Genomic DNA, 17878 nt, shown 5'->3' with positions numbered 1-17878 from the left:
CTGATTGTTCTGTGAATTCTTTTCGTTCAATCTGCAGTAGAACTTAAAGATTGAACACAACACGACACAGCATACATCACCTAAAATATTGCTCACTGTCACACTAAACACGGCATAAAAATATTGCAACATTTCAACTTTACCATTCCTTTCAGAAAACCTTGAAGCATAATAGTCAGCTTTATTCCTGCTTCCAGTGAGCAAGTTTACGATGCAAATGTGCAATAGCATTGCTGCGAGGATAACACTAGATGATGCATAGATACCTTGTGTAATAGGGCATTACTTTAAACTGCTTGGAGGGCAACATTATCCTTCTCCTTGTGGTATAAGCTTTCACCACAAAGGTGCAAAGCGTTCCTCTCTTTGTCGCAGTATAAATTTATACTCTAATATGGTAACTTTGCATCTGTGCACAAAGAATAAGTTTATGTTCTCAAGGTGCAAACTTGCACATTTGACGGATGGGTATAGTTATGCCATCCACAGACTAAAACATAGGCCTTTATGAAAGGTGTAAGAATATATCTAGGTAGACTACAGTTATGCTGCTTGTGAAGGTGCAAGTGTAGGCTACCAGAAGCGTAATGTTACACTACATGCAATATTATATATATACTTAGTCTCCGACAAACAGCGTAACTTACCCCTAAAAAGGTATCAGCTCAGCGACGAGCGGTTTAACCCCCAAAACACTAAGATTACACCATATTTTTAGAGTGCGGCATGCAGCTTTATCACTGTGATTCTGGCACGCATATCGATTCTGTGTTCTTTGTTTGACCATGCTCGTGGTCGCGAGACGCAGCTTTATAAATTTCTTTGTCGCGCAAGATGCTTTAAGAAGGTTCTCGAAAATTCCGGCCACTGGCGTATATTTCCGCACTGTTCTAGGTTGTGCTAGGTACCGTTGTTCTCTCCACACAGTAAAAACCCAATAGGTCCAACTGGGAAATTTCCCATTGAAACCAATTGTTCGAATTCCATTTGTGTTTTCGCCACTCATTGAGGCCGACCAGTTGAGATCAATGGGTGCACCCATTGAATAAAAATGGTTACCCAATAGATTTCAGCTTGCTAGCTAAGCAGACCAAATGGTCGGCCAATTGAACTCAAATGGTTCACTCATTCGGCCTAAAAGGTTGCCCATTTGGTTGGAACTGGTGACTTAACCACACCAATCCAACTCAAATGGTAGACTCATTGAATTTAAAAGGTCGCCCATTTAGTTTGAGCTGGTAACTTAACCAGACTAATTGAACTCAAATGGAACATCTATTCAATCTAAAAATTTGTCCATTTGGTTTGAACTGGTCATCCAACCACACAACTGAATTCGAATGGTACATCCACTGAATGTAAATGGTTACTCTTTTGGTTTTAACTGGGAAATCACTTAGACCGAAATGATTAGCCAACTAGATTTTCATGAGCATGCAAATTAATGCATATAAAATGACTCAAACGTTGGACACATTGCCCAAATTTCTGACTGAATGACGATTTGGCAAGACATTCCCACGAAGGTGCCTCAACACTCACTGCTTATTTGAACATTTGAAAAATACTGGAAAATACACTTGCTCTCTGGCTTCAGGACTAGGAGAAATTCATGACTCCTGTGATGTCCTGGAAATTTTTTCAGCATTCTTAACAGAGTATGCTCAAGACTCACATAATTGAGAAAGTATCGAGTATATAGGTCATGATTTTTTTTCCACCAGCACTTTGCATGGAACCTAGCAGTCACACTTATAAGTGAATTTTTATACACCGCTTTTACTTCATGTTAGGTGCGAAATACAAAATTTTAAATATATGGCAAGACATAACGCAGTATAACAGCAGTTTACCGCTTTGCGCCTTTCTCAATGTCGCCAAGCTTCTCCACTCTGAAGTGGTTCAAATTTTTGGTTACCATCGTCAGAAGCCCTCGTGGCACATTCTGGCTGGCGAGCCGAGCTCTTAACCTTCTGAAATGAGGAAGTTACATATAAAATATAACGTGAGTAGCAGCCACCCAAAATATGCTCCAGCTAGCAGTCACAAGACAGAGCCTCTGCTACATTCTTAACTTTTGTATCTGCTGTGTCTCTTTTCAGTATAGAACTGCCATCCAGATACTACACACTAAATTTCTAGGTCAAGCAACATGAGCAAGCTTATATAACCTTAACATGAACATTTCTCAAAGATTACAATTTCCTGAAACTTTCATAATGTGTGCAAGGGTGTTTTAACAAAATATTAGCGATTGCTTGCACTAGCCCTTAAATGCAGTAAGGAAAGTGCACAGGCTGCACGTTTCCATCCTAAAAACTACCAATATTTTTGCAGTGCTGGGAGCCCCAAGACGAATGCCCCCGCCCCTAAAGGACTGTGATGTAACTTGACACCTTTTTATTCATTGGACAAGCATTTCACAAACTTAAACTGTCCTTCCAAACCGAGTTATCGAGAGCCGACATAATTTTTTGCCAATATGCACGGTTGAATACTACAGTAGAATGCACTAGATTTGGTTACATGGTCAACCATTCAGCACTTACTTACCAAGCACAACATTCACTTTCCAAGGCGTGAGTGATGCTTTGGGAGCCTTTCCAGGAAAGCGTGCACATTTTTTTTGCCTGGCGACAAAATAGGGTTGAGATTATTGGGGACTTGGACTATTACAGGGATAAGAGTACAGTGAAATTGAGAATTAAAAACATGCTCGCCTACCTTGCAGTGATTTGTCGTGGAGATCGTCTTTACTTCAGATTGCCATGACTAATGCTTTAGCAAAAATGGAATCTTGTTTTTGGCTTCGGATGTATTCCCAAATCTCATGCTTTATACACAGGCTCTGTCCAATGTCCACCTGTAGAAAAAGTCTCTTAAGCAACATTTATATACGAAACATTTCAGTAACATTTTCTGAGACACCATGTAATTAATGTAAACATCGTGATACTTACCATTTCATCACCTTGGCATGTGCTTGTCAGTCCTGCAAGAGTTTTTCTGTGCGTGGTTCAAATTGTGGCACATCTTTGATAGCTGCCTGGATTGGAGCTGCGACTCGCACAATGGAGGCGAGATGAGCTGGCTATACCTATATTCAGGTATTATCGTGAGCAAAAGCAGAAAATAAGAAAATATTTATCCACAAGTATCAAAAATAGGTTCAGAACAAAAAGCTTACTATCTTTTCCCAGACACAGCAAATTGCCACACATGGCAAAATGCAGAAAGGCTGAGCATACACACGCTCATTAACTCATGATGCATGAACTTACCCACACTAGCATGCATTTTAGATACTGTTGTGCGTGAGATTTCACAAGATATTCTTTTCAGATATTCATTATTTCTCTTTCAAAAAATGAAAAGAACAAGAGCTAACAGCAGCCAAATATATAACATATTCCGTCAAGCATTAATTGTTTACAGACCACATTTTACCTTGTTTCAATATCTGTGATCCACACTTCCTAGTTCGACATTAAAGGACACCAAATACATTAGAGCGTGTTTTTAATAATTATATATAAGACAATAGAAATCTATGACCTACCACATGGTAATCATTTATGAATACTAAGATCAATCTGTAACCTCAAGTGCCTTTTTTTATAGAATAATTGATTGCTGCGACAGAAGATTTGTTAGTTATATAGGGTTTTATGGCACAACAGCATCTAAGGCTATGATGCGCCAAACACAAGGTTAGGTGATTTGTTATATGAAATACCTAACAAAAGACTTGAGATTTGATCACATGAGATGGAAAAGCTATCAAATAATTGCTGCTTCATTGTCTTCGTAGAACTAATCAGCCTGCCTCAAGAAAAGAAATGTGAGTGAATGAAAAGCAAATATAACTCTGGCATTACAATTCTATTCAGCGATAAAATGAGAACAGGATGAGGAGGAATATTGTATGCATTAAATATTTGCAGCACAGGGCGAAGACTGCGCTGCAATTGTGGCGTCAATTGGAGACAAAATTAGCTGTCCTGTTGCCACTTCTGACTTGGGTATTGTTCACCGGGTCTCTGCACAGTCAGGGCAGAACATTATTGCTAGTTTCATTTCCCGTTCCAAAAGAAATTACTTCTTGGAAAGGGCGCGCAAGGCACAGCTTGACACTGGTAGCATTGGCTTCTTAGGGGAAGAAAAGGATCCAATATACGTAAATGACCACCTGACCATGGAAAACAAGAAACTTCTCACTAGGGCACGAGCACCCAAGAAAGAAAAGGGGTGGCTGCATCTCTGGACGACAAACTGTCAAATTTTGGCACGTAAGTCAGAAAATAGCCATGTCTTTCGTATTAAATCCGAGTCCGACCTGTCGAATTTCATCTAAGAATCTGTACTCTTTCTGCCCATCTCGTTCATTAGAATAGCTTCATACTTCACGCCTTCAAACCTAGAATCTTATCTTTCCCCTTCTTGCAGATCTTTAATTCATTTTAACGCACGAAGTCTAAGAAAATATTCGGACGACATTGCTAACTTATTATCAGCTACTCATCACCAGTTCTCAGTAATCTGCGTCAGCGAGACTTGGCTGTCTGAAACAAATAAAAAACTATACTCGTTGCCTTCTTACAGCGCAGAATACTGCCATCGTAGCGATAGCGCTCATGGCGGCACATCAATCTTTATTTCGTCTTGCTATCATTATCGTCGCCGTCTTGATCTAGCTTTAATAGTGATAAACTGTATCTGCATGGATTGAACCGGATGAATCTTTCTTTTCACAAGATAAAAAAATTTAACCATTGGTTGCGTATACCGATCACCCTCGTCTCCTGTCAGATTTCTGTTCAGCTTTACACTCAGTCTTATCTATGGAACGCAAAAATGTAATTATAATGGGTGACATCAAAATTAACACATTAGACCCCAACTGCCCTTCACATAAAGATTACTTGGATGTTTTAAATATTCATGGTTTTGAAAATCTTATTACCATTCCGACACGTGTTTCGGCGAGTGGTTCAAGCTCTCTTATAGATCTCGCCTTATCCAACCTAATAACCGCCCCCGATATGGTGTCTTAGAGGCTGATTTAACTGATCACAGCCCTATTTGTATTCAACTGGATAACTGTGTTAACCAGGCTTGGTACATACTCCGCATTAAAAAAAAAGCACTGAGCGCTGCATTATTTCTTGAATGGATTGCAAGTGTTGACTGGTCAGTAATCAAGGCTATTGATGACGCTGATAATGCATTTAATCAGTTCTTTCCTATTATCTCTAATGCTGTTAATCAGGGCTCCACTGTATCTACGCAATAAAATATATTCAGCTCCGATTAATCCCTGGATGTCTTCTAGCCTATTAAACAGTTTAAGAGAAAAAGATAACCTCTATAAAAAGAGCAAAAAGCAACCATTTAACATGCAACTTCTAGCACGCTATAAGAATTATTCTAACGTATTAAGCATACTCCTGACAACAGGTAAGAAAAAGTATTATGAAAGAGAGTTAAATCTAGCCGTCAATGACGTTAACAAGAAGTGGAAAATTATTAAAGCCTTCCTAAACAGAACCACCTCCAAAGTTCCCATATCTACAATTACTTCAGGCGAGAAAACATATAGCAACCCGGTTGACATTGCTGAAGCGTTTAGTGATTCTTTTGATTTACCTTCAGGTAATTCAAACTTTGCTACATTTCAATCATTACAACGATCTCCCCATAGCATTTTCCTTTTTCTTGTGTCACCTGACGAGATCTGCAAAATAATACGCAATCTAAATGACACCAGTCTAGGTCTGGATAATATACATTCTTCTCATATAAAGATGATTGCTCATGTCAATTGCGATGTCCTCGCTCACATTATTAACCTGATGTTCAAATCCGGAATTTTTTCTACTGCGTTGAAAAAGGCTAAGCTTATTCCTATCTTCAAAAAGGGAGATACGCATAACATTTCCAATTACCGCCCAATCGCTATTATGTCATTTTTCAGTAAAATCATCGAAAAAGCCATTGCTGCAGGACTAAAGAGCTATGCATTAAAATCTGACATTGTCTCGCCTAACCAATTTGGTTTTAGAATGGGATTCTCTACTGAATTAGCTGTGATCGCTCTCACGGATTAAATTAAATCCTTCATTGATGGGGGTAACATCGCTGGTGAATTATTAATCGACCTCTCCATGCATTCAATTCCCTTAACCATACTCTTCTGTTCAATAAGCATGACGCTATCGGAATAACTGGGCCTGCCCTTACTCTAATAAAAAGCTATTTATTCGAAATAAAAGCGGTATTCATATCAGAGACATATTCAAAATACAAAACTACTAACATTGGAGTTCCACAAGGTTCACTTTTTGGTCCTCTCTTATTTTTATTATACATTAATGATCTTCCTATGTGCCTTAATAATTCTGTTTTCTTTATGCAGATGACACGACCACCTTAACCTCGGATTCACGCATAAACAAGGTGGTAGAAAAACTGAATGCTGATGCAGACATTGTATTCAGCTGGTGCCAGGATAATATGCTGTCCATTAATGCATCATAATCTAGTTTTATAGTTTTCAGCTCACCTCATAAAATTATCTGCGAAACCCCGTCTGTTAACATCGGCTCAAACTCTAGCATTGCTTCTGATCATGTGTCATTTTTATGTGTGGAACTTAATGAATATCTAATATTTCGGACTCACATCACATCTATTTCTCTCAAAATAACTTATGGCATTACAGTACTAATTAAAGTTCGCCCGTATTTTGATATTCCCATGCTCATTTCTCTATATTACTCGTTCGTCCACACTCACGTTCAGTACTGCATTTCATCTTGGGGAAACACGTACCCTTCGCATTTATCTTCCCTGCAAATTATCCAAAATCAAGCTATACGCATTATTACTTGTACTCACTGCTAAAAAAAATGCCCTTCGTTTGCACCAATCACACAGTATTCTTTCTGTGAACAAAATAATCGACTACAGTTTATGTATTATAAATCTTTTACAGAGCTACTTCCATTTTCTCTAACCACCAATGATCAAATACCGCGTCGTACCGACACATGTTTCGCCAACAATAATAACTTCTTGCTGCCTAAACGAAACACTAATTACTGGAAACAAGCTGTCCGATTCTCTGGTACCACTCTAGAATTCTTTACCAGTATCTATCAAACAATCATTATTTATTCCTTGAAATCCAATCTTCGTCAGTTTTTGATATCACACTAATCGTATTTTTCAAGGTAAACTGTTCCAGTGTTATCCCTTATATCTATTTATGAATTGTTTCTTATGTGTTTCATTATGTGATAAGGTGTGTAACCGTTTTCATTACAACAATAGTGCCTGTAATAAATTCACGTTTCATTCACCCCATCCCACTGATGCGAAATATTGTATAAATTTTGCATCTTCTCAATATATATTTCTTTACAATATTCATCATAGGAGGTCCCGTCCACAGTCCTTGACTTTGGGACCTCCTTCTGTATTCGTGTTTTGTTAACCTTTTACGTACAATAAAACTTCAAACTTGAAACTTTAAAACATTATGTGGTGACCATTTTATATCACTTGCTTTATATGTGACTTAAAAGTAGACAACCTGCAGGTAATGTCTGGTGTCTGTACGTCTTTCACAAGAATGAGAAAAGTGATCGGAATTGTATTATTACTTCTGGCCAAATAAGGCAAGTACCCCATCCTATCAGCATAAAACAAAAAGTACCACTAAATAAAACAGCTCTGCAACATTCGAGCTCTAAGGAATGAATGATTAGACCATGGGAATTTTTTGCCCTTTTCTGAGTGGTGCAACAGTAAGTATATAAACAAGCTGAAGCAGCTAAGCAGCAGCTAAGCTGTCAAGTTTGAGATTAGCACTAATTACTCACTTGCCCTAGTGCAGAGCTTGTCCAGAGCTTGTCCAACAGCTGTCAAGTTTGAGATTAGCACTAATTACTCACTTGCCCTAGTGCAGAGCTTGTCCAGAATATTTTCCTGCAGCCCCATATTCAATCTATGGAGCTACAGGATCTCACTCTCCTGCTTTTTAATCTCCTACTTGAGATGGAGGATTGTGTCTTCCTTTCGCTTCAGCTGTTCCTGTAAGATAGCTATTTGTTGGCGGGCTTCAGTATCCATGTCAAGCCTCTTCGTGTTTGGGTTTGGGACTTGTTGATGGCTGAGCATTCTTTTTTCTTTAGAATACTATTGAAATATTCCCTAGGTCCTTCTTTGTTTTTTCTTTCGTGGCTGAAAAGCTGAGAAATATTTCAACAATAGTTTAACCCCTCCAGAAAATACGCCTCTCACAGGCACTACGCAGAGCCCATGAAAATGATTGTGAACTCACCTCCGGTGAAAAATCTTCATCACTGTCACTGGTTTCGACTTGACACGGACCCTTCTGCTGCCCGCCTTCCCTAGCACGGCTTCCTCAGACTCTGAAGAATATTCCAGCCAAGCACAAAAATTGTGACCTACAAGAAATTGACACTATTGTTGATGGTGCAAATGTTATATAGTCAATAACAAGGAAACTGATCACATCATTACTTCTTCCTCTATTTTTCACTGCACCCTCTCGACAATCTGCACGAGCCATGAAGAAATAACACGCACATGGTTCTGTCACCTGCTATGCAAACTGGAAACAAATGTAATCAGATGATGTAGTATTCAAATCTCCCGACTCACGTACGTGCGCTGAACGTGATGCAAAGATGTATATAGAGCAGGCAACAAAGCAAGTTTCGTTCATGATTAATTTTTCAAGTGCATTAAATAAAATTCGTATAACTTTCAGTCTAATGTACAACCAAAGTAGCACTAAAATGCTTTAAAATGCGTTTCTTTCACAGCACCACCATAACAATGCGTCAGTAAAAGAAACATTTGTGCTAGTTAGTTTCCTTCCATCACTTTATTGTTCCCTGTTGCAACGCTGTTAAGTTTCAAGCACGAAAACAATGCCTCAGTTCTGCTGGTATATGCTCAATTTTCCATTTTCCCTACTAACGGCACAAAAAAAAACATCCAGAAACCTAGTTAATAAGCTGCAAACATGAAGTAGCATCAAATAACTTACCGCCCAACCCTAAAATTCTCGCGCGATAGTAGTCGAAGCTGCCGTCCGCCGCAGTCCACTTGACAGCGTAGTAGGCCAGATACGAAAAGTCCTTGTTATTTACAGGGCTAAAATCTTTGATGTCGTTGATTTTCACAACCGCGAACTTCTTATCCTCATATCCGACATAGGCGTGAGTTATCATTGTGCTTTGGGCTGCCATAAGAGCACAATTTTCGTGGCACGTGGTGCTGAAAGCACGAGGTCATCAGAAATGCTGCAGAGGAAAACGAAATGTCAAATGTGCGATTGTCATGTCAGCGGCGATACATGCATCGCCGGCATGGCTTTGTCCCTAGTTTCCCATTTCAAAACAAATAATTTTCGCATTAAACTTTGAAGTAAAACCATTAATAAACCAGGTAGTATTAATGCTTACATGTTATCAGCATTTCATTACGAAAATTATTTGGTACGAAACCCGTGGAAAATAACGACTGGATTAACATTACTCCCAGCATGGCGGCATCCGCATTTTTAGATGGTCATGGTTGAGACTATGGTCCCTGGTTGAGACCAATGACGCTTTCATCACACAAATGAAAAAGGCGGGGACCTTATAAAACCTACCTCAGCCCAAGCACAGGATTTAAACTTCCCAGGTCTACTGCCTGCGCCCGCCACCAGCATGCCGTAAGTTCGCTGTCTATGTGCGCTTACATGCTGTTTTGAACCGAGCGTAGATGCATGAATTTAATAGAACAAGCTATTGCCGCAGGGAGCTTCACAAACAGGCTTTTCTAGTGAAGAAGATTCGCCGTGGGACAGGAAGCTGTGCCAAAATATACTACTTCGAAACAGCGCATGCAGCGCGACAACTGCGGTATGCAAGCCAGAGATGCTGACCATCATGCCGCATTGAGTGAACCAGCAACCGACGATAAAAGTGGCAATGAAGGAACGTCACATGGACGCTCAACTAACATACCTCCATTCGAGCTTGACAGTGAAGAAGTTAGTACTTTCAAAATGACCATTCGGGGAGAGGGGGTACAGTAATTATAAACAACTCAGATTTTTAACTTACAACAATGTCTGATGAAAGCCCCGTTAGTGACATGCAATTTAGATAAGATCAGCGATGCTGCTGTTTTCTTTGTACATTTCTAGAGTCGACCTATTCTTTGCAAGAACCAATGTCAGAAACCTTGTCTGCTGCCACAGAGGCATTCCATATCATGGTGGGTGAATAAGCATATTAGCAGAGTAAGAAGCCAAATTCTCATTATTTGCTTTTATGTAGCTCTAAAATAATGCTAGAGACTACCAAGCATATAAGCAGCATTTTTTAAAACAAGGAGCACAGTTATGGCTGCTGAAGTTTTCATCCTATCTTGTCTTAATTTCTCCTTTTACATAAAATTAAAATAAGACAAAATGTCTTACTAAGAACAGCTCCTTGCAGTCTATTTCGAAAGGCATCACCTAGCCATAACCACTGGTGCTTTGTTGGGCCAAACATTATTGGTGTTTAATTTTCTTTATATATCAGCCGCCAATTCTCAAACAAAGTATGCCATAAAGAATAGCTTGTCACTAACATGCCTCACAAACCTCATACATATTATTACCCATTTCTTTGAGCATACAGTCTTGGCACAGTCTCAGTACAATGTTACACACTTCTTAAACAATCAAGAGCATCGATGAATTTTATTTTGTTTTGTCCAAAATGCTGAAAAGAGATAAGCCATGTACCAGCAAAGTCAACATTTTAGTGCCCAAGCTGCAGCAGAATGACAAATGTCACCACTCTTGCTTATTTATCATTTTTTGTCATTTCAAATATAAAGTCGCAGTTGCAAAAATTGTTGCATAATTCTCAACTTCTCGATTTGACAAAACCATTGTCGCAAAGCAGCACATGCTTAGGTATTTGGGATGGGTAGCCATACCATGAATTTGTCACTGGTACAAAATAAGTTAATCCAAGGATTAGGTTTTTATTGAATGCTGATGGGATGCTACTTTTCAAATCAAGTGGTACAGCCATTGGGCCCATTCAGCTAATAGTTAATGAGGTACCACCCAAGCAAAGGATGACAAAGCTGGTTTTAGGCATTGTGGTTTGGCAAAAAAACCAGACATGGCTCTTTTCCTAGGTGCATTTGTCAATAGTAGGTACCATTTCAGCAATGAAGGTTTTATTCTCGAGCATCAATGGAAAAGGGAAATATTCAGAGCTTTCTGTTTGTGTTGTGCTGTTGACTGTTGCACGGGCACCCATGCAAAGGGTGACACAATTCAATGGGCACTTTGGGTGAAATTAGCGCCTCCAAAAAGGAAAATGGGCTAAGGACTCAATGAGGTATTCAGTGCAAAGCATTAACCTTGTTGAACGAACTGAAAACCAAATGCTGCTGGAGATGGAAACTGCAGAAAAAGAAAAAAAAAAGCCTACTCATGGTGTCAAAACAGTCTCCCCCTTGATTAGTCTGCCCCATTTCAACATAGTGCAGAGTTTTGTGCCGCATTATATCACTGCATTCTTCTGAACATTGGCCATCAAATTTTCGATACGTACGATTCATCTAGCTGCCTACTTTCTATCAGCCGAGAGAAAAAGAGGGTTGATAGATTAATGGCCATACATCCTCCAAAAAGTGTAAGACGAATGCCAAGACCGACTAAAGAGCGGAGGTGGTGGAAGGCCAAGAGCTGGAAAATTGGATGTTATTTTACAGTGTTACAGGTCTTGATGGGATTCTCCCCAAAACATTCCTTCAGCGCTGGGGATGCTTAGTGGAAGAACTTCACATTATGCTGAAAAGCAATGTTAAACCTGGCGACCTTGATTTGGCGAGAACTTCTAGTCATGTTTCATATACGTGCTGAAATTCTGTATGGAAAAACATTTATGACGTTTAATATGAATCAGCTCACACACATTGTGAAGAGCATTCATCATTGGGGTCCACTGTGGACTCATTTCGCTATCCCTTTTGAGGTATGGAATTGCAACCTAAAGAAGGCTTGAAAGCGGCAAATGAAATCCCCCATCAGGTATGCCGTGTTTTGCAAATGGAGTATATATCTCAGGAGTTAAACCAGCTGGCTATTGGCCTCGAGATCGAGCAGAGTCGCCACCTTGCGGCTCAGCGGCGAAACCTACTCAGTGTGGATGCGTTTTCGCGTCGCGTGCTAGCCCGCAGTGATTTACGCGCGCGCATGCGGCGTGTACAAGGGTGTTTTTGTTTGTTTCGCGGTACCTGTGAGCTTTTTCTTACCTATATGCCGCTTGCAAAATAAATATGAAGTCTATAACCACACGCTTCATTAAAATATATATATATATATGCTTGTCGGTATCGAGCATGTCATGCTTGGATAAGGACATCATCCATCGCGGTCTTCAGCGCTTGAGATCCTTTGACATGCAATGTCTCAAACGAAGTGGTGTTATCGCTACCGCCGTGTCAGAGCAAAGCAAGTCGTTGCCGTCTATAAAAGTTAATGCAAACGCTCAGAAATTGCATATTTCTGTTTCTCTTTGGAATACCGCAGCTACTAAAACATGCCACCGCAGACTGCTTCATATAGCAGAAGGCAGTTTTAACAGACCACTTTATGCCTACTATGCCGTCTGTATGCACGATAGAGTCGTGCGAGTACTGTTTTTTTTTTGCTTTTAAACCTCTGTCGCTGTGTCTCAGTGCTCGACTGCTGATTTAGAGAACGGGGGATTCAATCACAACCGTTTCGAAAGGCGTTCCTCTGCTGAGTGATTTGACTGCACAATTAACAATCCCACGTCGTAAGTGTGGTGTTAATAATGAAAAAAAAAAAGACGACACCAAAATAAGCCTCTGTAATCATCTGTCATAGCCGATGCCACTTTCATGCGTTAAACCCGGAGCAATATGCATTTCTTTTCTTTTTTTGTTCTTGTTGAAGGCTTCTGTGCATCCGTAAAAGTTTTAGTGAGCACATATTGCTTTAGAGAAATGCTCGAATGTTTGGGAAACATATTCTCTGCACCTAATTGTTACCCTAAATATTACATAATACACCTAGATCAATGTACTTTACTGGTAGCGTATTATAATCATTATAATCCCTTTTCGTCCAAGTGCTGTCTTCCGAGCAAACTCGTCATTTCTGACAAGGGGAGTAAAACAGCTTCATGCGGGCTTAAATATCAGTGTTTAATTCGGGAATAAATACATTTTTATAGTCGCATGACAAGATGACCTCCATTTCTTTCGGAATAGTTTTGTATCCGGCATCTGTTTTGGAAGCAACCCTAATATTTTAATTCGCGTAAGATTTAGTCACTGCTAAATAATTAGTGATAAAGAAATTTTCAGCCTGCAAAATTGCTTCGCAGAACATGACAGTGCCCATGCGCAGTTTATATCAATGTCTTCGCAGCGAGTAATTCGTAGCTTGCACTTTAACGTTACTGAAAATTAATCACTGATTATTGTAAATTCTGTCAAGTATGTAAAATTCTCTCACACGGTGGAACTTATTCGCATTGCAAAACTAAATAATTACACTACTAATTTACCGTTATATATTAACATCACACAGATCAGAAATCCCTTATACTTCCCTCGGTTTCAGAAAATCATTTACAGTTAGTGGCGCATGCAGTAATACACTATCACATTTTTATGACAGTGACCGCAAAAAGCATCTCGGCAAATTAAATCCACTCAGCGCTGTACACGTGAACAATCAGCTTTCCTGTGCGGCGATGTTTCCTATATAGTGTCGGCATGATCTCATTTTTGGGGAATATTTGTGCGTGGTTGTCTGGGACAGAGTTGATGCGCACTCAGTCTAAAGCAACTCAGCATGCAGGGCGCTGCCAATGCTACATTTAACCCGCTTAATCCTCGAGTCAAGTACGATTAATGAACCAGGCTTTCTCGATTCAATCTAAAGTACTGCAGGTCAGAGCACGAACCTTGTATCTGCGTGGGCTTGACACTAAATACGCCGGTCTCACTCGCATGAGACACGCGTAAACTGTTCAAAAGTCGATAAGAAAAACAAAGCTGTCATTAGGCAGCGCGTGAGCGCGGTACAGCGCAAGAAACGTGCAAAGCAAATCTAGAAGACTGGTGGTTGCGTGCTTTGTTTTCCTAAAGTCCGCTCTTCTTCTGCTGCATTGGCGAAATCCTGGGATTTTTTATGCAATATTGCAGAAATACTGCAGAAGACGCGTTTTCATCGCCAACAAACCCGCCGTAAACTCGGAAGCAGACCTACGCAGCGTGCGTTTCTGCGAGCGCCGCCGGCTGCCGATCCACACTACCGGAGTGACTGTGGCGCCACCTCTAGGTCGATCTCGCGGACCAAAAAGTACTTCAATATTGTTCATCACTTGATGCACCAGTCACCCATAAGAGAACACCTCGGATGGCCTCCGCTTTTTTGGTAAAGGTACTTAATATGAACAGCCAAACTTTCAACTTAGAAATAAATACAGCGTACCTATTAACTCTAAGCAGTATGCAAGAATGCTTCTAGGTGGATCAGTTCTGACAGACTAAAGATATTCACTGGCTAAGAAAGCAAACAATTCAGTAGTTCAGCTGTCAGATGGCTAATTTGGTGTACTTCAAAAATTGGTATGCGGCAGTGATGCTAAGGCTTATGTTTTGTTCAAGCAGCTGAAGTGTATTTCTGTTAACAATTATTTAAAACCAGTGAGCCAAGGGAGAACCAGACACGCTTGGTTTACCAGCACCAGAAATTAAGAGTTTGTGTAGTCATGGAACTTCATGATATACGCTGCAGCAACCCCGAGTGCATTCACGTTTTAATGCAGGATAAATATTTTTGCTGAAAAATTTTAAACAAGCTACACTGCAGATCAGCTTCATAGAAAGAGTTTAAAAAGCGTTTTACTGTCATCGGTCTACTGATGGACGTCGAGATTTGGAATCTAAGCTGTGATAAGTTTTCGTTTGAGCGTCCAATGCTGCTGTAAAGTTCCAATGGCTGCTTGTTTACTTGTGTAGTCATGCCTCGTCAATATGGACAGCTTGAATTGTTGACAGCTCTTATGAGGAGTAAACATTCATTGTATTTATACCGCAAGCCCGTTATACTTAGTGGCGTGGGCATAGGCATGCTAGTTTTTATTATTTTTGGGTGGTCTCACGATACTGTATGTATTTACACCGTGTCAATATGGAATCTCTCTGGACAGTGAAAATTGATGCAGCTCGTAGACCATGCACTTGTCGCATTATTCAATCCTTTTTTTAATCCCTCAGTCAGGGAACTAAAATGTTCATATTAATGAGGCATGATTATGTATGACTTCTTGTTTGTCTGGACATGTCTTTCATGAAGGGCTGTTTGCTAGCTACAGGTGGACACAACTGAAGTCTGCAAGAACTGCCAAATGCAATTTTGCCATTACAGAAATCAGTCCACTGCTAAGTATTTTCTGGCTGCCTAAATAAAAAGCTAACCTGTCCCTCGTTTGGTATAGTCAAATATTAAAAATTGATCCTGTTTTCTGTTCAGTGGTGTAATATATGTCACAGATCACTGGCCATAGCTGCTTTTTTTTAAAGTTTTATCCAGTTATACTGCTGTGCACTGTATACAGTCTAGTTAAATTATGGTTGGGTGCTGCATTTATTTGTATTCTAGATGACACATATTTTTTGTGAAAATTTGGTTCCTTGGTATGTATACTTTCAGGCTAGTTCAAAACTCTTTGTGTGTTTATGCTGTTTAAATGGCTGATAATAAATTGTAACATGCATGTACAGTTTCAATGCGATGTTAAATTGTGATATGCATTTACACTTTTAATGCTATATATTGCTTGTTTTTGATTTATTTGGCAGCGGAGTCGTAGTTTTGTACACATTTCACATGTCTTCGTGTCAGCATTGTGTGTCGTGTGAATAAATTCAATCAATGTCCTATTTTTGCATCCATTCATAAGCATTTAGCAGGTTTGGTGTGTTATCTAAAAAGAAAAGATGAGTGACATACATACAATGAGAGGAGAATAAAATGATTAGCAGCTAAGCGTTATGTTAAAATTATGCTTAACAACACAAATACAACAATGCCTGAAAATAGAAGCACATGCACACTCCATGCATCCCTTTCACAGCTTGGACTTCTGGGCCGTACATCCTGTACATGTTCTGAAGTGAATTCGAGTAAATAGGTCGTGAAGTTTCAGAATTGTGGTGAAAGTGGCAGCTGAATATTCGATTTATCATTTAGAGAAATACTGTCTTGTATTCCAGTCACTCTGAACACATACAATAGAGCACCAAAAGTAGATTACTCTAGAAATTGTATTTTTCAGTACCAATCGGTATGACCCATTGGAGTCTTCCTTCCGATTGGGGAGGGCTATTGGTTTATTCAATTCGAATTGGGAAGACCCAGTGGTTATTTCACTCCCAATAGGAAAGGCGCATTGGTTTATTTAATCCCAGATGGAATCTAAGAAACCAGTTGGCCTCTCGATTGGGAGTGAAGAAATCAATGGGCCTTCTCAAGTCAGAGTTTAGAAACCAATGGGTCTTCCTAATTGGAATTAAAGAAATCAATGGGCCTTCTCAATTGCGAGTGAAGAAATCAGTTGGGCTGGATAATACCCAATGGAAAAAAAATTGGAATTACGAAAACACATTCAATCTGATTGGTGATCACAATTGGACCCACTGATTTTTTTGACTGGGCAGTAACGTTCACCTCTGGGGTTAAAAATGAACGTAATACTACGACAGTGGCTCTATCACGTTCTGGATCGCGATAATGGACAAGGCGCATTCCGTCAACCACACATAGATTTTTCGAAGTTCATGTGGCATGCATGCATACCGAGAACGGCTTGGCTGAATTGATCTAATTGAGCCACTGCATTTACAAGTATTCTTTTCAACCACACGAAAGTGTGGAAAAAGTGCTGTGTTTCATATTTACCGGTATACATCATCAGCTTGGTGGCAATCTTCTGTCGGCATGGCTGGGCGATCGTTAACACCGCGCGGTAGATTTGATGGATGGCTGCTGGTCGTCCTCTCTCGGCGTATACCCGTACGGAATAACGCGAAGATTGTCACTCCGTCGCATTATCTCGCGTTCGAATTCCACTAAGTCGGGAAGGTCCATTTACATGGATTTCTTAAGCACTCCTAAGGTGCCAGCAGTGCTGATCAGATAATGAAGCATCACTGACCACCCACTTTTTTATCACCATGAAAGCGACGCTGGCAACTTATGCCATTGTGTTCCTTGTAACCATGGCGATGACGCTGCCAGCATTGGCAGGAGCGAGTTAAAGCATACAAGCTACCATCCAGTGATAACTTCTGTGACGTCACTGGTTTGCCTTTTTTGATTGGTGGCTCCCAATGATGTAAATGGGAGAGCAAAATGGGAAGCCCCGCAAGAACAGAGTTGAGGACAGCATTTTGTTTGCTTGTATTTTAAAATTACTTCATTAAAAAACTCCCGTTTCAGTGCACCGATTCTTAAAATTTCTTTGCGCTAGTATCAGTGTGACATAAAGAATGCACCTGAAATACAACCGACATCACGTCAAGCAGTGTGTCGCAGCCCTTTAAGAACTTCTTTTTGCGCTAAATCACTTTCCGAGAACAGCAGTCAAAACAAGCTGTGTCTAGAGATTGTGTTTTGGCTCAGCCTTCGAGTATGCACGATGGCGTTTTAGTTCTTCCTTCGAGCACGTCCGACAACAGCGCAGCCCCGTACCGTCGTTGCAGTAACGTTTGGGGGCCGCGTTGTTGAGCTGAACGTTGAAACACG

The 17878-nt window shown here is 40.1% G+C and overlaps 2 long non-coding RNA genes across 4 annotated transcripts; one reads left to right on the top strand and one right to left on the bottom strand.

The window, feature by feature from the left end:
* Positions 1-1778: 1778 nt before the first annotated feature.
* On the bottom strand, positions 1779-4548 carry LOC146179772 (uncharacterized). 3 transcript variants are annotated; one of them, XR_014700767.1, is made up of 4 exons: positions 4337-4548; positions 2961-3097; positions 2725-2863; positions 1779-1973 (listed from the first exon to the last, which is right to left on the bottom strand). It is a non-coding gene; the product is annotated as an uncharacterized LOC146179772 (long non-coding RNA). The 3 variants fall into 3 exon arrangements; XR_014700766.1 differs by lacking the exon at positions 4337-4548 and adding an exon at positions 3448-3528; XR_014700768.1 differs by lacking the exon at positions 4337-4548 and adding an exon at positions 3282-3417.
* Positions 3922-10621, top strand: LOC146179771 (uncharacterized). Its single transcript, XR_014700765.1, has 3 exons — positions 3922-4289; positions 6416-6456; positions 8307-10621. It is a non-coding gene; the product is annotated as an uncharacterized LOC146179771 (long non-coding RNA).
* The last annotated feature ends 7257 nt before the right edge of the window (positions 10622-17878 follow it).

This window comes from Amblyomma maculatum, chromosome 9, assembly GCF_055883805.1.
Source record: "Amblyomma maculatum isolate TAMU_Amacu chromosome 9, ASM5588380v1, whole genome shotgun sequence".
Lineage (NCBI taxonomy): Eukaryota > Metazoa > Arthropoda > Arachnida > Ixodida > Ixodidae > Amblyomma > Amblyomma maculatum.
Note: the sequence above shows the minus strand (reverse complement) of the source record. Positions and strands in the feature narration are given on the sequence as shown.